This window comes from Ranitomeya variabilis, chromosome 1 (assembly GCF_051348905.1).
Source record: "Ranitomeya variabilis isolate aRanVar5 chromosome 1, aRanVar5.hap1, whole genome shotgun sequence".
NCBI lineage: Eukaryota > Metazoa > Chordata > Amphibia > Anura > Dendrobatidae > Ranitomeya > Ranitomeya variabilis.
The window spans coordinates 758672454-758694832 of NC_135232.1; the positions used below are offsets into that span (position 1 = coordinate 758672454).

Sequence of the window (22379 nt, forward strand, 5' to 3'; positions counted from 1 at the left end):
TGCATGGCCATTCCAATCTGTTGGCCATGGAAATGCAGCCTTCCCGTCTTGTGGATACAGACGATTTCCAAAAGTTGATGGCTGTCGCAGTCCCACAGCACCAGTTGCCCCGTCACCATTACTTCTCTAAGAAAGATGTGGCTGCGCTACAGCAACAAGTCACAGACAACATCACCAGTTCCCTGAAAAATTCCATGTCTGCCAGGGTGCATTTCAACAATGACACCTGGACGAGCAAGCATGGACAGGGGAGTTACATCTCGATGACTGGGCACTGCGTGACCCTGGTGGCTGTTGGGGCAGTCGGGGAAGGGGCTGTTCCACAAGTTTTGAAATCCCCAAAGTTAGCAGGGCGCTTAGGGATGGAGAAATAAACCACTACCCACTGTAAGATTTATAACTAAACTACTAGACAACAGGGGTTAGAGAACTAAACTACTAAACAGCTAGTGTTGTAAAACTAAACCACTACACACCATACAATGGATAACTAAACTAATAGACAACAGGGGTTGGAGAACTAAACTACTAAACAGCTGTGATTGCAGAACGAAACAATGTAACACCAGAACATGGAGAACTAAAGTAAACCGCTAGTGTAAAACTAAACCACTACACACCATATAATGGATAACTAACTAATAGACAACAGGGGTTGGATAACTAAAGTACCAAACAGCAATAATTGCAGAAGGAAAGAAAAGCACACCAAAACATGGAGAACTAAACTAATACACAACAGGGGTTGGAGAACTAAACTAGTACACACTAGGGGATTTAGAACTAAAGCAGTAGAAACCAAGGTGTCACTAGACACTAAGTCTTGGAATCCCCAGGGATTGCCGAACAAATCTCTGTATGTAAGGCTATGTGCCCACGTTGCAGAAATGTTGCGGAAATGTTGCGGAAATGTCCGCAGCATTTCCGAAACTCCCTGCTGCGGGTAAACCTGCCGAGGGTAAATTCGCATGCATTTTCCCGCAAAACACAAGCGTTTTGCAAGTGTTTTTAGCTTGCAGAATGCTTGCGTTTTCCAAGTGATTTGAAGCATTGCTTGGAAAAGTGATTGACAGGTTAGTCACATGTTGGTCATAGGTATTGATGATTATGCAGCATCAATAGTAAAAGATAGAATGTTAAAAATAATGAAAGAAAAAAAATATGGTTATTCTCACTTTCCGGCGGCCCCTGATCTCCTCAGCGGCGCTCCCGGTACGTTCTGTTCCCAGGGATGCTTTGCGCAAAGGACCTTTGTGACGTCACGGTCGCGTAACAGTGACGTCATCCCAGGTGAATCACGCAAAGCATCCCTGGGAAAGGAAGCCGCCGCGTGCACCGCTGAGAGGCGATGGCTGTCTACATTCAACCTGGAGGCAGGAAAGTCCTTGTGCAATAACGGTGCAAACCTGGTGGCGGCTCTACGCGGGGGCAACCTCACACAAGTGCCTAGCATGGCTCGCATCCTCAACCTGATGGTACAGCAATTCCTACACCACTGTCCCAGCCTGGATACGCTGCTGCAGAAACCACTGTCGTTATGTGCTGACTTCCACCATTCCACTTCATTTGGTATAGAGATCTTTCAGACTACCGATTAACTGTCTGATATGCGATATGATCACACTGTGGAATTAAACTCTGCATATGTTTCAGCGACTCTGGCAGCAGCGATAAGACCTGATGCAGTATGACTCTGGGGGCCATCAGAAGGTAAGTATATCCCTAATTTTTATTTTAATTCATTTTTTTTCAAGGATATTGTACCTAGGGCCTGGAGGAGAGTCTCCTCTCCTCCAGACCCGGGTACCATCCGCACATGAAGCACTCACTTTACGCATGGTGGGCATAGCCACATGCGTAAACTGAGCGCTTCAATGCAATCCTATGGCTGCGGAATCACCGCGATTCCACAGAAATAATGAACATGCTGCGGATTTTACCGCTATGCGATTCCGCACCGGGAAAATCCACTGCATGGGCACAGCAACTGCGGAATCCCATAGGATTGCATCGGAATGCGGTTTTTCAGCATTTTTTAGCATATCCGCTGTGGCGGCAAAAAACGCGGCAGAAACTCATAAAAAATGCAATGTGGGCACACAGCCTAACAGTTTATCCAGTGCTTCTGCCTCCTCCACCTCCTATATGGCCTCCACCTGTGCCCTTAACCTCTGCCTTAGCTAAACACACGTTTCAGCACTGCAGAGAGAATCCCCCCACCTCCATACTGCGCAGCCAGGGCTCACCATAATCCAGCAGTGTTCATATTAATATGCCTTGGAGATTGCAGTCATATAGATCAACAGTTGTGGAAAGTTACCCATGCTGGGTTTGAGCGATGGCTGTCTACATTCAACCTGGAGGCAGGAAAGTCCTTGTGCAATAACGGTGCAAACCTGGTGGCGGCTCTACGCGGGAGCAACCTCACACAAGTGCCTAGCATGGCTCGCATCCTCAACCTGATGGTACAGCAATTCCTACACCACTGTCCCAGCCTGGATACGCTGCTGCAGAAACCACTGTCGTTATGTGCTGACTTCCACCATTCCACTTCATTTGGTATAGAGATCTTTCAGACTACCGATTAACTGTCTGATATGCGATATGATCACACTGTGGAATTAAACTCTGCATATGTTTCAGCGACTCTGGCAGCAGCGATAAGACCTGATGCAGTATGACATTTTTGGTAGCCTGGCACAATGCAGTACAGACGTGGTGCAATTTACACTTGCGTAGTGGACACAGATGAAGGACCTCTGCACCCTTCTGCACATTTTCCTAATGGCTACTATGATAGTTAGTGGGGATGATGCCATCATCAGCATCCCTATTACTGTCATCTACATAGTGGAGCACACTTTAAATATTCTAGGTGAGGAAATGGTGGTGGTAGTTGTGGTCCCGGGGGAAGAGGAGGAAGCAGAGGAGGGTTCCCTTAGGGTTAACAATATCTATAAATTCAGGTCTGTTGTCTCACATGCAGTTGTCATGTGAGGAACAAATGGAGAAGGACCATGAAAAGGATGAGATGGAAGAGGTGATGGATGCGCAACAGTTAGGAGATGAAGACAATAATTATTCCCTCTATGTTGTCCATGGTGGTCAGGAGGAGATGGAGGAACATAGCTTGATTGTTATCCCACCACCAACACACTGTGGAGTTGGACCTCATGAAAGAGACCGACCCGTGGGCGCCTTCTTGCAGCACTTTTTGCAACATGATTGTTATTGTTACCAGTATAGTTATGATTCAAAATAGTGTAAAGGAAATGATAAAGGGTTTTCTAAATATTTAAAAATTATAAATCTGAAAATTGTGACGTGCATTTGTATTCAGTCCCCCTGAGTCAATACTTTATGGGACCACCTTTCCCTGCAGTAACTGCTGCAATTCTTTTGGGGTATATCTCTACCAGCTTTGCCCGTTTAAAGGCTGACTTTTTGCACATTTGTCTTTGCACACTCTGTCTAGCTCAGTGCGATTGGATGGAGAGCGTTTGTGAACAGCAATTTTCAAGTCTCATCATAGATTCTCAATGGGATTTAGGTCTGGACATTGGGCCATTCTCACACATGAATATGTTTGAACTAAACCATATCTGGCAGTAGTAGTTCTGGTGAACCTACACCCCAGTCACAATGAGAAAGTAGCAGCATTTTGGAAGCAGTGTATTTTTGCTGCATTCAAAACGCTACATTCTAATCACACAGATAAATCTGCATGTGTTCAGTGAAGCATGCAGATTTATCGCATCTTCGGCTACTTTCACACATCAGGTTTTTGTTTTCAGGCTAATCCGGCTAATGTTAAAAAATACGGATCCGACCTAAATTGCGAAAAACTGATGCGCTGGATACGTTTTTTTAGCTGGATCCGGTGTTCTTTAATGCGCATGGATTTTTTTACTTCCTGGTTCCGGGGGAGAGGGAGAGACCAGAACGGCAAATGAGAGAGAGAGAGAGAGAAAGAGGGAGAGAAAGAGACTAGAACGGCAAATCTGCATGATTTGTATGGAAAATGCATTGAAAACCGGATGCAGGCGCCATGTTCATGGTTTCACACGTCCGTTTCATGTGTTTTTGGCCGACTACGTCAATGTGCGTTTTTTCCGCCGGACAAAAAACGTTGCAGTGGACGTTTTTTCTGTCCGCCGGAAACGACTATTTGGACGGATCCGGAAAAAAACGGATGAAACGTCTGGCCATCAGGCGCAATCCGGCGCTAATACAACTCTATGGGAAAAAAACAGATCCGGCGTAAAAAAAAACCGAATCCATTTTTTTCACAAATTGCCGGATTGTGCCTGAAACAAAAAACCTGATGTGTGAAAGTAGCCTTATGACTGGCTATGGGTGAAACTACGCAGCGTCTCCTCTGCAGATAATTGACATGCTGATAGCTCGTAAACCTGCACCAGGGGTGAGTTTACACAGTGTTAAATGGAAGCACAGTAGGCATGGGATTTCTCTAAATCCCATCAACTGTACTTCTAATGTAGAATGTAGCATTTTGGACACAGCGCCGGTGAGATGCATCCAAAACGCTGCTATTCCTGACCGTGGGCATGTACCCTAGCAGGTTTTCCTTCAGGACTGCCCTGTATTTAGCATCATCCACCACCCAGAGATGAGCTAACCAGAAAAGAAATGTTCGGCATTCATACTGAACAGTCACTGTATGGGGCTGAACTTTCCATGGAAGTCCGTTGTAGTGTTCAAAGTTCCAGGGTGAGAGAGATAGAGAGTTAGAGATAGAGGAAGAAAAGAAAGAGACATATGTAGGGGTCAGTTGCTGAGAAGATGGATGGAGCTAAATACAGGGCAATCCCCAAGCAAAACCTCTTAGGCTACGTTCACACTAGCGTTGTGCGCCGCTGCGTCGGCGACGCAACGCACAACGCACTCAAAAACGCGGCAAAACGCACGCAAAAACGCTGCGTTTTGCGACGCATGCGTCGGTTTTTGCCGAAAATCGGACGCAAGAAAAATGCAACTTGCTGCGTTTTCTTGGTCCGACGCTTGCGGCAAAAAAGACGCATGTGTGGCACAACGCAACAAAAAAAAACGCATGCGTCCCCCATGTTAAGTATAGGGGGCGCATGACGCATGCGTCGCCGCTGCGTCGCCGACGCAAACCCGACGCACATTAGCCAAACGCTAATGTGAACGTAGCCTTAGAGGCTGCAAACCGAGACTGGGGGTAGGTTCACCTTCAAGCAGGACAAAGATCCTATACATAATGCCAGAACTATAATAGAATGATTTAGATCAAATCATATTCATGTGTTTGAATGGCCCAGTGACAACCCAGACCTAAATCCAATGGAAAATCAATGACTTAAAAATTGCTGCTCACAGATGCAGGGGTGGCTTCAGGATTTCCTGGGCACCAGACAAAAGATTCTAAGTGGGCCACTTTAACAGATACCATAATTCATGGCGCACAGATGTAGCAGAGAAATATAGGTATTGTACAATGCTGATTTCTACCATAGCTCAGAAACCGGCAAATCCTTGCAGTGCATAGTGCTGGGGGGATTCAAAAGTCTGCTGTTACACATGCAGAATGCAGACTTATCATTTATTTTACACTGTACAGTATAGTGCTCCATACAGTATTATGAGCATCACATAGTCCTTCATACAGTATTATGGAAACCACACAATCTTCCATGCAGTATTATGGGATCTACAGTCTTCCATACAAACCAAAAAAAAGAGAAGCCAAACATGTGATCCAAGATAATACGGGACAAGAAAGTATAAAGATAAAATACCTTTATTGACAAAAGTGGTAAATGGTAAAACCGCAAAAAGCATACCCTCGTTTTTGACTGTGTTCTTCATCAGGGGGTGTGCACCGCACCGGAGCCTTCCTCCATCCAGGTGTAAGAGGCTGCCAGGGCCGTAGTCATGGCCGAGCACTCCGGTGTTTCTGTGCCCTGGCCCCCTCTCACATGAAAACAGCATTCATTAACCAGCGTACTTGTGTCTTCTCCCACTGCGCCATCTGGGATACCACTGTGGTGCTGATGCTTTTCTGCAATTGGCTTCACAAGAATTGAGACACAGTCCGGTTCAAATGCAACATGTGAAACTTTACTTGAATAACTTGGCAGTTCTCATTCTGTTCTTTCCCTGCACTCAGTTCCATGTCTTCCAGTACATTATTGGATAATAGCACCTTAGGCGGTATCGCAGCGTTCTCCCTGTTCAGACTCACTGTGCCTGGGGATTCTCTATTCCGTTTCGCACCAGTACTGAGAGCATCGGCCCATGCAATATTCTGCAACATGTTGAACAATCTGCGCCCTGTACTATTCCAGAATGCTTCCTTTCTCCAGCTATGAACTGCTGCAATCCTGCTGCTTGATACCATATTTCTGTCCTATAGACTCCGAATGGCTAAGCTTCACTCCTTATAACATTGCGTGGCTGTTGTGGTGTCCTGGGCCTAGAGACCATGTGGACTATTGATGTATTCAGGGGCCCGGGCCCTTCTGCTTCCTCAAGGAAGCGTTCCTAACTTACCACACAGCAGCCTCTCCTATGTTAACCATTTCCTACACTACACACTAGATGAAAGCTCTGTACACTATAATGCCCCCATCTAGTGGCCAGTCCAATATCTGCACTTACACTATACATAGCAGCAAAAATATGCAATAATCATTTAGCAAGAATGGTAATACACATAGTAGTGCAGCAGTACCAATAAAATACACATATTTAGAAGAATGGTAACACACATAATAGTGTAGCATTAACAATATAACATTATACCTAGACATATATATAGATATATATATAATGAACGGTACCAGAACGAGAGAGAAAGGCAAGGCTTAACTGAACCATTGTCTACCCTCTTACACAGGTAACACTTTTTTGTGTCAATGCACCCTCGGCTTTACTGTAACCGTAGCTCCGCAGGAACTGTGAAGACCACATCCCCTTTTCCTTTTACCATCCTGGTTTCATCTGCACTTTATTTATTCCTTTGGTCTCACATTAAACATGTTTACTGTTATCCACCTCAGCTCTGGTGTTATTAAGTACTAGATGGTGGCCCAATTCTAACGCATGGGGTATTCTAGAATATGTATGTAGTTTATTTATGAAGATTTAAGAATAATGCAATGAATACACAGGATTTTACGGGTAAAATATATACATTATCAGCGAAGCGTGGTTTAAATCCCGTGCCAATTCGCGGCTGGACTGCGCCAATATCGCTGATTGGTCGTGCCCGGCCGGGCGTGACCAATCAGCGACGCGTGGTTCAAATCCTGTGCCAATTCGCGGCCAGACTGCGCCTGTCGCTGATTGGTCACGGGCAGCTGGCGAGACCAACCAGCGACGCGGGATTTCCGTTACAGACACACAGACAGAATTAGACAATTATATAGCAGATACCCAATGCATTAGAATCAGGCCACCATCTAGTATTCATATAAACATCAGTGCTTACATTTATGTTTTAACCCATTGGACTGCCATTGTTTTTATCCTGTCTTTATTTTAAGAGTCAAAACTTTATTAGTCATCTCTCGCTGTATGACAGCTTGTTTTCTACAGGATGACTTATAGTTTCAAAGACACCATTTATTTTACCATATGATAAACTTAAAAACGGGGAAAATTTTTATTCTCTCCCTTACACACTGTCCTCCATGTTGTTCTCTCCCTCACACACTGTCCTCCATGTTATTTTCTCCCTCACAAACTGTCCCCCATGTTATTCTCTCCCTCACAGACTGTCCTCCATGTTATTCTCTCCCTCACAGACTGTCCTCCATGTTATTCTCTCCCTCACAGACTGTCCTCCATATTATTCTCTCCCTCACAGACTGTCCTCCATGTTATTCTCTCCCTCACAGACTGTCTTCCATGTTATTCTCTCCCTCACAGACTGTCCTCCATGTTAGGCCGGAGACACACTGGTGCGAGATACGGCTGAGTCTCGCTGGCTAAAAGCAAGCTGTGGCACCGGCACTCCGGAGCGGAGCGTGCGGCTCCATGTATTGCTGTGCGGCTGCACGCTCCGCTCCGGAGTGCCGGTGCCACAGCTTGCTTTTAGCCAGCGAGACTCGGCCGTATCTCGCACCAGTGTGTCTCCGGCCTCATTCTCTCCCTCACAGACTGTCCTCCATGTTATTCTCTCCCTCACAGACTGTCCTCCATGTTATTCTCTCCCTCACAGACTGTCTTCCATGTTATTCTCTCCCTCACAGACTTCATGTCCTTCATGTTATTCTCGTTCTAGTATATGTATGTAGTTTATTTTATGAACGCTGATTGGTCGAGGCCGGCCGGGCGCAACCAATCAGCGACGCGGGATTTTGGTTACAGACAAACAGACCCTAGACAATTATATATATAGATCAGCTAGCATTTTTAAGTTAACCCTATTTTGATCTGACAGTTCTGTACTCCCTTCAGATTTTATAAATATTCATATATTTTTTTCTTGTTTCCTGAGCTTCCAAATTACCATGGGGCAATGCACATATTGGTGTACATATCTAGATACATACACTCCTTGTATGCCCTATAGCACACAGTGCTGTATATATATTTTAAAATTGATCTACTACTTATTATTTATAAATATCTATGTACTGCATGATATATACAATTTAATATATTTTTTTATGCATATTATTGCATATTATTGCACATAGTAGTATAGGAGATATATATTTAAAATTTGATTATATTGTACATATTTGTTACCTGGGAGGTGGCCTTTTAAATTTATTTTATTTTATACTGTATTGTCCCTCCCTATCTCAAAGGTGCGGGCACCTCTTGTATGCAGTGCTACCCTTTACCAGTTTTGTCAATAAAGGTATTTTATCTTTATACTTTCTTGTCCTGTATTATCTTGGATCACATGTTCGGCTTCTCTTTTTTTTTGTTTCCACGAATTTTCTGACTGGTCTACCATTCATCCACCCAACAGATGTATGCCACCTATTTTATAAGGAAATACACCTCTAGCAAAAATTATGAGACCACTGCAAAATGTTGTTTGTCCGATTTTTCTCTTTATAGGTATTTTTTGAGTAAAATGTAAATTGTTCATTTATTATATAAACTTCTGACAACATGTCTCCAAATTTCCAAGCACTAAATGTTGTATTTTTTTTTCTGAAAAGGAGAAGTGGTCAAAATTTTTTTTAAAAAAACACAGTGCTTTCAGACATCAAATAATGCAAAGAAAACAAGTTCATAATTATTTAGAAACAACAATACTAATGTTTTAACTCAGGAAGAGTTCAGAAATCAATATTTTGTGGAATAACCATGATTTTTAATCACAGCTTTCATGCGTCTTGGCATGCTTTCCACTAGTCTTTCACACTGCTTCTGTTGCAAAAATTTCAGCAGTTCTTCTTTGTTTGATCCTCTTGATTGAGGGTTTTGATGTGGTAGTGTAACACCCCAGGTAACCGGTTGTTACAGTGATGTTGTCTTCCTTTCGGGGAGGGTGATGTCATGCTTGGAGGGAAGGAGGATTCCCTTTACCAGGTAAAGCACCTACATGCATATATATGTATTCTGGTCTGGAGGAGGAGTTAGACAGTTAATCCAGTGAGTTGTGGAGAGGAGTTGGAAGAGAGAAGAGTGAGAGCAGAGAGTAGAGCCGTGCAGCCACGTGTGAAGCTGCAGCTCCAGGACGGAAGAGAACCTGAAGAGTTGCAGTGATAGTGAGCATTTGAGGGGAGAAACAAAGGAGAAGAAAGGAGCTTGGAGGGGAACTGTGACCGTGCACCCTCTGAGCTGAAGCACAGAAACTGGGCACTGGGAGCCCGAGGCTGTGTCATACTTCAAGTCTCACAGCAGAACCAGAAGGACAGAGGATTGCAAGTCGTCTGTCCACACCCACACCTGAAGGTGCCACAGTATACAGAGAGCCCAGGTCATGATAAAGACCCTGTTAAAAGGCTCACACTGCCCACCATACAGGTTACTCTCCCAGGACAGGAGAGAGAGGACTTTGTAAGGGAGGCGCAGACAGCAAGGATTTCACATAAGAGCGTGAGCAGGAAGGCTTACAAACCTCACCTGGGAGAGGGATCCATCACTGCCTCCAGGCCGGCCAGACCACATCACCAACTGTTGCTGGTACCCTGGACTGTGGCTTACTACAACCAATAAACCAGGTAAAGAGACTGTAATCCTGTCTCCTCTGTTTATTCTGGCACTACACCATCCTAGCCAAACACACCGGGAACTCTGGGGACCCAGCTTCACCTGTGGGAAGCGTCACCATCTTTGCTTCAGTACCATCACCCCAGAGGACCTCTTTAAGCAGCATCGGTCACTCCTGAACAAGCACCACAGGTGGCGTCACAAACTTTTATTATTTTCTCAACCCCTTTAAAGACCTTCCCCTTAACATGGATGCCCAGGGCCACGAACCGGGTCACCACCACCGTGACACATCCCCTTAAGTACCGGACCCAGTACTGAGTACCCCTAGATCCTGGCGGGCACTCCAACTTGGCGTCATGAACAGGATGGACCGACCAAGAGACTGTGCTTTATTGAAAGACTGTTAAATTGCTAATTGCCACCAATACTGCTGCCATTAAAGCACCATGTGGCATGCAGGAGGAGAAGGGTCTGTTGTCGTGGCTGGAGCCTGGAGAAATGGCGTGAGAGCCATGGCCGCCCCTCACCAATACTACTATGTGAGAGAAGTATGCCCATCAACGAGAGAGGTCCGCCTCCTGTCTGGGATGGCGGTAAGAAGAGAAGGAACCGCCCATGAATGCAGGCGTGGTGGAGTGAAACCGTGGGAAATCAAACTGAGTAGGAAGTACCAGAAAGCAACATGGCGGAGGGAGGTGAGCAAGCATCGGAGCATGGGGTGGAGCAGGAGGACTCCCCCATCCGGGGTCTGCAAGAACCGTACCCATCACCGAAGCTGGATCCAGACCTCCTGCGGAGAGAAATGGAAGAACTTACCTGGCAGCTCGTGCAGATGCAGCTGGAAGCTGTGGCGTGGTGGAAGGAGGCCTTCATCGGGAGTCTTGCCGGACGACCGTCGGCAGCCTCGTCTGACCCAGAGCAGAAAAGAAGATCCGGTGCTCTGGAAGGAGAGGTAAGGGGCATAACCCTGACCCCGGTGGCAGAAGGCCTGAAAGCTAGGCCCGAGTCACCCCCACCGCTGTACACCCCTGACCAGGGTTTTGGGTTCCTCAGTGAAATGTCACCATACGCCGAGGGTACCCCGGTTTCCAGTCCTGCAGCAACCCCTACGCCTGATGACACCCTGGTGGGCCCCTTACCAGCCCCACTGACTCCAAGGCCTCGAGGTAAGCCATCGGCTACATCGGGACCGGGGAAACAGCAGCTTGGGTCAGATGGCAGCCCCGCTTATTCCAACCAGTGTGCCCCAGGTTAGTTCTCTGGAACCCATAGTGTTTGAAGAGGGACCCGCAGGGAAGGACATGAGCGCATTGCAAGGGGAGATCCCCATGATAACCTGGCGAGAGCATTGCAGACGGCAAGAGGAGAAAGAGAGACAGGAATCCCTGGCTCGGAAAGCAGCATTTGAGGAAAGAAACTTGGAAGGAAAGGCCCGAACACGTAAAATCCCCTGGGCATAAAGGGGACCACTGCGGCAGAGAGAAGTAGTGGTCTTCTATCAGCAGAGAGGCTGGGGTTTCATTAAGGAGACAGGAATGATCCATGAAATCTTCATTAACCAGAGAGACGTTGAATCTCAATTAATGGAGGGACCCCCTGGCAGAACCGGGAATACCGGTGACACAGTGTTGTATACCCACCACATTGGCGACAAAGGGTGGTACGCTCTGGACTGCACAAAGTGCGTACCAGTGCAGCAGCAGTCCAAGCAAACAGGCCAGGCTTTAAAGGGAACCTGTCACCACGTTTTTGGAAGATGGGATAAAAATAGCGTTAAATAGGGGCAGAGGTGGGCGTTACATTAGTGTGTTTGTTATGCGTTTATTACCCACCTAAGTTGCCGAAATACCTTTGCAAAGTCTCCGTTTTCGCCTGTCAATCAGGCTGGTCTGGTCAAAAGGGCGTTGTCTTCCCCCAGATTTTGCGTAGTTTTCCGTTGGTGGCGTAGTGGTGTGCGCATGCCCAAGGTCCCGAATCCTCTGCCATGGGATTTAAAAGAGCGCGCTGTTCGTTATTTCATTGGTGATCGGTGGGCGCGGCCATCTTCCTTTGGCCGCGCGTGCGCAGAAGCGGCGCTCTGCTGGCCGCGGCTTCAGGAAAATGGCCGCCGCGATATCCATCTGCGCACGCGTGGCATCCCGCGGCCATTTTCCTGAAGCCGCGGCCAGCAGAGCGCCGCTTCTGCGCACGCGCGGCCAAAGGAAGATGGCCGCGCCCACCGATCACCAATGAAATAACGAACAGCGCGCTCTTTTAAATCCCCTGGCAGAGGATTCGGGACCTTGGGCATGCGCACACCACTACGCCACCAACGGAAAACTACGCAAAATCTGGGGGAAGACAACGCCCTTTTGACCAGACCAGCCTGATTGACAGGCGAAAACGGAGACTTTGCAAAGGTATTTCGGCAACTTAGGTGGGTAATAAACGCATAACAAACACACTAATGTAACGCCCACCTCTGCCCCTATTTAACGCTATTTTTATCCCATCTTCCAAAAACGTGGTGACAGGTTCCCTTTAATGTCAGTCCCTGAAGGAGCAGCAGCAGGCCAACTACGAAATGCCACCAGTCCACCCAGACACCAGTGGTGGAACCAGCCAGTATGACCTGGTATGCCGTACCAGTTGAGAGATACGATCCTGAATTTTCCCGGTCAGGGAGTAGCAGCCGTTCAGAGCTACCCTGGCAAAGGAGATAGACAGTTTTGATTGCAAGTTTGAATACGACTGAATAGCTAAAAGTTTGAATGTTCGTTTAACCTGACCAGGTTTCCGTTAACAGTTCACTTGTTTGAAAAGACACTGAGGCCATGGACAGTGAATGGTCCACAAACTTTATTTGCGCATAGTTGGCACCTCCTTAGGTGCTTTCTACTGGTTTTACAAGTAACCACTAAAGATACTGTTCATTATTGTTTTGCACTAAAAAGTTTGTTTGTCTTCAAGTGACCTGAACAAAAAACGTCTGGCATAGCTGAAGACCAGGTCTGGATGTTACACCTTGTAGCCCGCCCAAGCCTACGTTGGGGGTTTATGACAGGTCCCCCGCATCGTTGCTGCTGTTTAAATGTTATTGAATGACTTGAATCTTGATTGCACCTTTACTTACACTACCTCAGGGTAGGAGAATGTTGAATTGATTGCATTTTACTAAAGTGATAATAATTAATATTGTTAGTGAAGTTAGCTAGCATTGTATTTTATATGCGAAATAGTTGATATATGCATAAGTGATAGTGAGTACTGCAGAGAGAGTTTAGTAGAGATAATGTTTTTGCATAGTGTTGGAAGAAGCTAGTGGAAGATAATATACCCTTAAAGGGTAATTGCTATTTCATATTTAGTATTTAATAATTAATGTCATAAGAAAGTTCTATTTTTGAAAGTTAGTTATACCCTGTATTGGAAAATTAATTACCTCCCATAAAGGGAAGCCTAAGTTTAACCTGTTTATATGCATTTCAAAATTTTGTATGTCTTTGTTTAACCTGTTACTGTTGTTTTTCTTTTCCCAGTCCGGGAGTACTGGATTTAAAGAGGGGGGAGTGTAACACCTCAGGTAACTGTTTGTTACAGTGATGTTGCCTTCCTTTCAGGGAGGGTGATGTCATGCTTGGAGGCAAGGAGGATTCCCTTTACCAGGAAAAGCACCTACATGCAACACATTCTGAATCCAGGCCAGAAGGGGGAGCTCTGAACCCAGATTCAGGGCAGCTTCCCCAGATATATATATATTCTGGTCTGGAGGAGGAGTTAGACAGTTGATCCAGTGAGTTGTGGAGAGGAGTTGGAAGAGAGAAGCGAGAGAGCAGAGAGTGGAGCTGTGCAGCCACATGTGAAGCTGCATCTCCAGGACGGAAGAGAACCTGAAGGGTTGCTGGGATAGTGAGCATTTGAGGGGAGAAACAAAGGAGAAGAAAGGAGCTTGGAGGGGAACTGTGATCAGGTATCCTCTGAGCTGAAGCACAGAAACCTGGCACTGAGAGCAACTGAGGCTGTGTCACAGCAAGGACCTCACATAAGAGCGCGAGCAAGGAGGCTTACAAACCTCACCTGGGAGAGGAATCCATCACTGCCTCCAGGCCGGCCGGACCACATCACCACCTGTTGCTGGTACCCTGGACTGTGGCTTACTACAACCAGTACACCAGGTAAAGAGACTGTAATCCTATGTCCTCTGTTTATTCTGGCACTACACCATCCTAGCCAAACACATTGGGAGCCCTGGGGACCCAGCTTCACCTGTGGGAAGCGTCACCATCTTTGCTGAAGTACCATTGCCCCAGAGGACCCCTTTAAGCACTCCTGACCGAGCACCACAGGTGGCATCACAAAGTTTTATTATTTTCACAACCCCTTTAAAGACCTTCCCCTTAAATGGATGCCCAGGGCCACGGAACGGGTCACCGCCGACATAACACATTCCCTTAAGTACTGGACCCAGAACCGAGTACCCCTAGACCCTGGCGGGGGCACCAGTGGTCTCTTAATTTTTGCCAGAGCTGTATATACACTGACGTATTTAATTGGATATATATCTATTGCTGTGTCCAGTGTCATGATCTCCATGGCCAGAGAACTAGCATAAGCCTCTATAGGAACAAGCTCTTGGAAGATGTAACTATACTGACCATGAACTAAACCTACCGCATCATCTAGAAGTAGCCAGGTAGCATGTCCTACTTTTTATCCCTATATGCCCAGCGCCGGCCGGAGAACTAAATAATGCTAGCAGAGGGAAATATAAGACCTGACTCACCTCTAGAGAAATGCCCAAAAAAAGGAGACAGAAGCCCCCCACATATATTGGCGGTGATATGAGATGAAACAACAAACGCAGCAGGAAAATAGTTTTAGCAAATTTGAGGTCCGCTTTCTAGATAGCAGAAGACAGAAAGCATACTTTCATGGTCAGTAGAAAACCCTAACAAAACACATCCAGAAATTACTTTAGGACTCTGGCATTAACTCATAATACCAGAGTGGCAATTCCTGATCAACAAGAGCTTTCCAGACACAGTAACGAAACTGCAGCTGTGAACTGGAACCAAAATACAAAAACAAAACATGGACGAATGTCCAACTTATCTAGTAGATGTCTGGGAGCAGGAACAAGCACAGAGAGGCTTCTGATAACATTGTTGACCGGCAAGCATCTAACAGAGAAGCCAGGTTATATAGCGACACCCAGATCTAATCAGAACAGGTGAACAGGGAAGATGATGTCACAAGTTCAATTCCACCAGTAGCCACCGGGGGAGCCCAGAATCCAAATTCACAACAGTACCCCCCCCTCAAGGAGGGGGCACCGAACCCTCACCAGAACCACCAGGGCGATCAGGATGGGCCCTATGAAAGGCACGAACCAGATCAGAGGCATGAACATCAGATGCAGTGACCCAAGAATTATCCTCCTGGCCATATCCCTTCCACTTGACCAGATACTGGAGTCTCCGTCTGGAAACACGGGAGTCTAGGATTTTTTCCACAACGTACTCCAACTCACCCTCAACCAACACCGGAGCAGGAGGCTCAACGGAAGGCACAACCGGTGCCTCATACCTGCGCAATAACGACCGATGAAAAACGTTATGAATAGAAAAGGATGCAGGGAGGTCCAAACGGAAGGAAACAGGGTTAAGAATCTCCAATATTTTATACGGACCGATGAACCGAGGCTTAAACTTAGGAGATGAGACCCTCATAGGGACAAAACGAGAAGACAACCACACCAAATCTCCAACACAAAGCCGAGGACCAACACGACGGTGACGGTTGGCAAAAAGCTGAGTCTTCTCCTGGGACAACTTTAAATTGTCCAACACCTGCCCCCAGATATGATGCAATCTCTCCACCACCGCATCCACTCCAGGACAATCCGAGGATTCCATCTGACCGGAGGAAAATCGAGGATGGAACCCCGAATTACAGAAAAACGGGGAAACCAAGGTGGCAGAGCTGGCCCGATTATTGAGGGCGAACTCCGCCAATGGCAAAAAAGCAACCCAATCATCCTGGTCAGCAGACACAAAACACCTCAGATATGTCTCCAGGGTCTGATTAGTCCGCTCGGTCTGGCCATTAGTCTGAGGGTGAAAAGCAGACGAAAAAGACAAATCTATGCCCATCCTAGCACAAAATGCCCGCCAAAATCTAGACACAAATTGGGTTCCTCTGTCAGAAACGATATTCTCAGGAATACCATGCAAACGAACAACATTTTGAAAAAACAGGGGCACCAACTCGGAAGAAGAAGGCAATTTGGGCAGGGGAACCAAATGAACCATCTTAGAAAAACGGTCACACACCACCCAGATGACAGACATCTTCTGAGAAACAGGCAGATCTGAAATAAAATCCATCGAGATGTGTGTCCAAGGCCTCCTAGGAATAGGCAAGGGCAACAATAATCCACTAGCCCGAGAACAACAAGGCTTGGCCCGAGCACAAACGTCACAAGACTGCACAAAGCCTCGCACATCTCGTGACAGGGAAGGCCACCAGAAGGATCTTGCCACCAAATCCCTGGTACCAAAAATTCCAGGATGACCTGCCAACGCAGAAGAATGCACCTCAGAGATGACTTTACTGGTCCAATCAACAGGAACAAACAGCCTATCAGGCGGACAACGATCCGGTCTATCCGCCTGAAACTCCTGCAAGGCCCGCCGCAGGTCTGGAGAAACGGCTGACAAGATAACTCCCTCCTTAAGAATACCTGTGGGGTCAGAGTTGCCAGGTGAATCAGGCTCAAAACTCCTAGAAAGGGCATCCGCCTTAACATTCTTAGAACCTGGTAGGTACGATACCACAAAATTAAACCGAGAAAAAAATAATGACCAGCGCGCCTGTCTAGGATTCAGGCGCCTGGCGGTCTCAAGATAAATCAAATTTTTGTGGTCAGTCAATACCACCACCTGATGTCTGGCCCCCTCGAGCCAATGGCGCCACTCCTCAAACGCCCACTTCATGGCCAAAAGCTCCCGATTCCCAACATCATAATTCCGCTCAGCGGGCGAAAATTTACGGGAAAAGAAGGCACAAGGCCTCATCACGGCGCAGTCAGAACTTTTCTGCGACAACACTGCCCCAGCTCCGATCTCAGAAGCGTCGACCTCAACCTGAAAAGGAAGAGTCACATCAGGCTGACGCAACACAGGGGCAGAAGAAAAACAGCGCTTAAGCTCCTGAAAGGCCTCCACAGCATCAGGGGACCAATTAGCAACATCAGCACCCTGTCTAGTCAAATCGGTCAATGGCTTAACGACATCCGAAAAACCAGAAATAAATCGACGATAAAAGTTGGCAAAGCCCAAAAATTTCTGAAGACTTTTAAGAGAAGAGGGCTGCGTCCAATCACAAATAGCTTGAACCTTGACAGGATCCATCTCAATGGAAGAGGGAGAAAAAATATATCCCAAAAAGGAAATTCTCTGAACCCCAAAAACGCACTTAGAACCCTTGACACACAGAGAATTAGACCGCAAAACCTGAAAAACCCTCTTAACTTGCCGGACATGAGAGTCCCAGTCATCCGAAAAAATCAGAATATCATCCAGATACACTATCATAAATTTATCCAAAAAATCGCGGAAAATATCATGCATAAAGGACTGGAAGACTGAAGGGGCATTAGAAAGACCAAAAGGCATCACCAAATACTCAAAGTGGCCCTCGGGCGTATTAAATGCGGTTTTCCACTCATCCCCCTGCCTGATCCGCACCAAATTATACGCCCCACGGAGATCAATCTTAGAGAACCACTTGGCCCCCTTTATGCGAGCAAACAAATCAGTCAGCAACGGCAATGGGTATTGATATTTAACCGTGATTTTATTCAAAAGCCGATAATCAATACATGGTCTCAAAGAGCCGTCTTTTTTTGACACAAAGAAAAAACCGGCTCCTAAGGGAGATGACGATGGACGAATATGTCCCTTTTCCAAGGACTCCTTTATATATTCACGCATAGCAGCATGTTCAGGCACAGACAGATTAAATAAACGACCCTTTGGGTATTTACTACCCGGAATTAAATCTATAGCACAATCGCACTCACGGTGCGGAGGTAGTGAACCAAGCTTGGGTTCTTCAAAGACGTCACGATAGTCAGACAGGAACTCAGGGATTTCAGAGGGGATAGATGATGAAATGGGCACCAAAGGTACGTCCCCATGAGTCCCCTTACATCCCCAGCTCAACACAGACATAGCTCTCCAGTCAAGGACTGGGTTGTGAGACTGCAGCCATGGCAATCCCAGCACCAAATCCTCATGTAGATTATACAGCACTAGAAAACGAATAGTCTCCTGGTGATCCGGATTAATACACATAGTCACTTGTGTCCAGTATTGTGGTTTATTATTAGCCAATGGGGTGGAGTCAATCCCCTTCAGAGGAATAAGAGTTTCCAAAGGCTCTAAATCATACCCACAACGATTGGCAAAGGACCAATCCATAAGACTCAAAGCGGCGCCAGAGTCGATATAGGCGTCAGTAGTAATAGATGACAAAGAGCAAATCAGGGTCACAGACAAAATAAATTTAGACTGTAAAGTGCCAATGGAAACAGATTTATCAAGCTTTTTAGTACGTTTAGAGCATGCTGATATAACATGAGTAGAATCCCCACAATAGAAACACAACCCATTTTTCCGTCTAAAATTCTGCCGCTCGCTTCTGGACAGAATTCTATCACACTGCATGCTTTCTGGCGTCTTCTCAGTGGACACCGCCAGATGGTGCACTGGTTTGCGCTCCCGCAGACGCCTATCGATCTGAATGGCCATTGTCATGGACTCATTCAGACCCGCAGGCACAGGGAACCCCACCATAACATCCTTAATGGCATCAGAGAGACCCTCTCTGAAAGTAGCCGCCAAGGCACACTCATTCCACTGAGTAAGCACAGACCATTTACGGAATCTTTGGCAGTAAATTTCAGCTTCATCTTGCCCCTGCGATAGGGACATCAAAGTTTTTTCTGCCTGAAGTTCCAAATGAGGTTCCTCATACAGCAAGCCCAAGGCCAAAAAAAACGCATCCACATTGCGCAACGCAGGATCCCCTGGTGCCAATGCAAAAGCCCAGTCTTGAGGGTCGCCGCGGAGCAAGGAAATCACAATCCCAACCTGCTGTGCAGGGTCTCCAGCAGAACGAGATTTCAGGGACAAAAATAGCTTACAATTATTTCTAAAATTCTGAAAGCTAGATCTATTCCCTGAGAAGAATTCCGGCAAAGGAATTCTCGGCTCAGATACCGGAGCATGAATAATAAAATCTTGCAAATTTTGTACTTTCGTGGTGAGATTATTCAAACCTGCAGTTACACTCTGAAGATCCATTATTAACAGGTGAACACAAAGCCATTCAAAGATTATAAGGAGAGAGAAAAAAAAGAAAGACTGCAGCATAGACAGACTGGCAAGTGATCCAATTAAGAGCACAGAAAAAAAAAAAAAAAAAAAAAAACTCTCAGCAGACTTCTTATTTCTCTCCTTTCTCAGCCAAGGATTTTAACCCTTTAGTGGGCCGGTCAAACTGTCATGATCTCCATGGCCAGAGAACTAGCATAAGCCTCTATAGGAACAAGCTCTTGGAAGATGTAACTATACTGACCATGAACTAAACCTACCGCATCATCTAGAAGTAGCCAGGTAGCATGTCCTACTTTTTATCCCTATATGCCCAGCGCCGGCCGGAGAACTAAATAATGCTAGCAGAGGGAAATATAAGACCTGACTCACCTCTAGAGAAATGCCCAAAAAAAGGAGACAGAAGCCCCCCACATATATTGGCGGTGATATGAGATGAAACAACAAACGCAGCAGGAAAATAGTTTTAGCAAATTTGAGGTCCGCTTTCTAGATAGCAGAAGACAGAAAGCATACTTTCATGGTCAGTAGAAAACCCTAACAAAACACATCCAGAAATTACTTTAGGACTCTGGCATTAACTCATAATACCAGAGTGGCAATTCCTGATCAACAAGAGCTTTCCAGACACAGTAACGAAACTGCAGCTGTGAACTGGAACCAAAATACAAAAACAAAACATGGACGAATGTCCAACTTATCTAGTAGATGTCTGGGAGCAGGAACAAGCACAGAGAGGCTTCTGATAACATTGTTGACCGGCAAGCATCTAACAGAGAAGCCAGGTTATATAGCGACACCCAGATCTAATCAGAACAGGTGAACAGGGAAGATGATGTCACAAGTTCAATTCCACCAGTAGCCACCGGGGGAGCCCAGAATCCAAATTCACAACAGTCCAGCACTTATTTTCTATTATGTCTTCCATACAGTATTATGGGCACCACATAGTCGTCCACACAATATTATGAGTATTATGAGCACTACATAGTCCTTCATACAGTACATACCGTACTTTCATATATTATTGGCTCCAAATTTTGCTCCATAAAGAATAATGGGCCCCAAATAATGCTCCAAACAGAATAATTGCCCAGATAGTGCTCCATACAGAATAAAGGGCCCCATATATTGCTACATACAGAATAATGACCCACATAGTGCTCCATATAGTATAATTTGCCCCATATAATACTCCGTACATAAAAAATAAATAATCAAATACTTTCCTCTTTCGTTCCGTGTAGCTCCAGTTTCCTCACCATTTTCTGGCTTTCTGCACTGCTCGGCACAGAGGGTACATAAACGTCACAAGTCAGAAGATAATAAAGATAGCAGAGCTGCGAGGAATGGGGAGAGGTGAGTATTTGAAACAACGATGCGGTGGGGGTGGGCCCACGACTCATGGGCCCCATAGTGTGCTGGTGTCCCCAACGACATGTGAGCCCCCATTTATCTAGGGCACCGGGTACACTGGGTTGTCATTCCGATCCTCCACATATGCCTCCGTCCAATCTCACCCAAGTTGAGCTAGTTTGCAAAGAAAAATGGGCAAAAATGTGAGACTTTATATGTGCAAAGCTGGTAGAGACATACAACAAAAGACTTGCAGCAGTAATTGCAGAGAAAGTTGATCCTACAAAGCAATGACTCAGGTGGACTGAATACAATTACACATCACAATTTTCAGATGTATATTTTAAAAATATTTAGAAAACCACGTATCATTTCCTTCACACTTCACAAATGCTTACTAATTTGGGTAGGTAGACTACAGAAAATCCCAATAAAATACAAAGTTTGATGGTGTAACCAGAAAAAATGTGAAAAAGTAAACGGTAAGAATACTTTTTCAAGGCACTTACAACTAGCAGATTACCTGCAAGTGGCTTCAGAAAACTGCTGTTATTCAGCAAGAGTAAAGGTTGTGCAAGCTGCGGTGTCTTCAGCTTCCTGCCATATTTTTTGTATTTCCTCATTTCCTGGTTAATAAAGCACACGATAGAAATGTAAACATGTATTAGAAATGCAGGTCAGGTTATACGTAATGAAATAGCTGAAGTATTCATTTAGTAAAATTTTACTTATTCTTAGTTAAACAAAAGGATACATAATAGTAAGGCCTCATTCAGACATCTGTTCTTCATGTACTTGCTCAGTGTTTTTTTGTATTTATTATAATCTGTGGGACTATTTATATGTCACTGAGAAATGTCCATTTTTGATCAAAAGAACAAGTCTTTGGGTCCGTGAAAATCACTGACGGAGCACGGATGCCATCAGTGTACAATTCGCGAGCGCTCTGTGATTAACACTGGAATGGATAGGAGAAGCTTTTCAATTTTTCTTTATTTTTCTATATGTGAAAATTACTGATAAAATACTGATAGTAAGGCCAGTTTCACACGTCCGTATAGTTCCAGTACCGGAAAAATCAGTACCGGAGATATCCATGTCCGTGTGTGTGTACTACGTGTGGCAACCGTGTGCCACCCATGTGCTGCATCAGTACAACATGGACAGCCGCCGGGGAAGAAACGCTACAGTAAGCGCTGTTCCCCGGCGGCTGGTGCTGAAGCCGGCTGTCATCATTCTCCCCTGCTCTGTCGTCAGCAGAGGAGAATGATGAGCGTTATATTAGTCCGAACGACAGCAGGTGGTGGATTTTGGGACTGTTACCCCCATCATCCGACACCTGCTTTCGCTAATAACAGTGACAGCAGGTGCGAAGGATGGGGGTATTCCACAGCTGCTGGCTGCGATTGTTGGGAAATAAATGAATGAAAAACCCGACATGGGTTCCCCCCTATTTTATTAACCAACCAGACAAAACTCACA

At 45.7% G+C, this 22379-nt stretch overlaps 1 protein-coding gene across 1 annotated transcript in view; it reads right to left on the minus strand.

Moving 5' to 3' along the window:
• LOC143783131 (uncharacterized) overlaps positions 1–21518 on the minus strand; it is a 127378-nt gene extending 105860 nt beyond the window's left edge. The window contains exon 1 of the mRNA XM_077271432.1: positions 21421–21518. The gene's annotated coding sequence lies outside the window, so the exon portion shown is untranslated. The remainder of the gene's footprint in view (positions 1–21420) is intronic.
• Between the last annotated feature and the right edge of the window lie 861 nt (positions 21519–22379).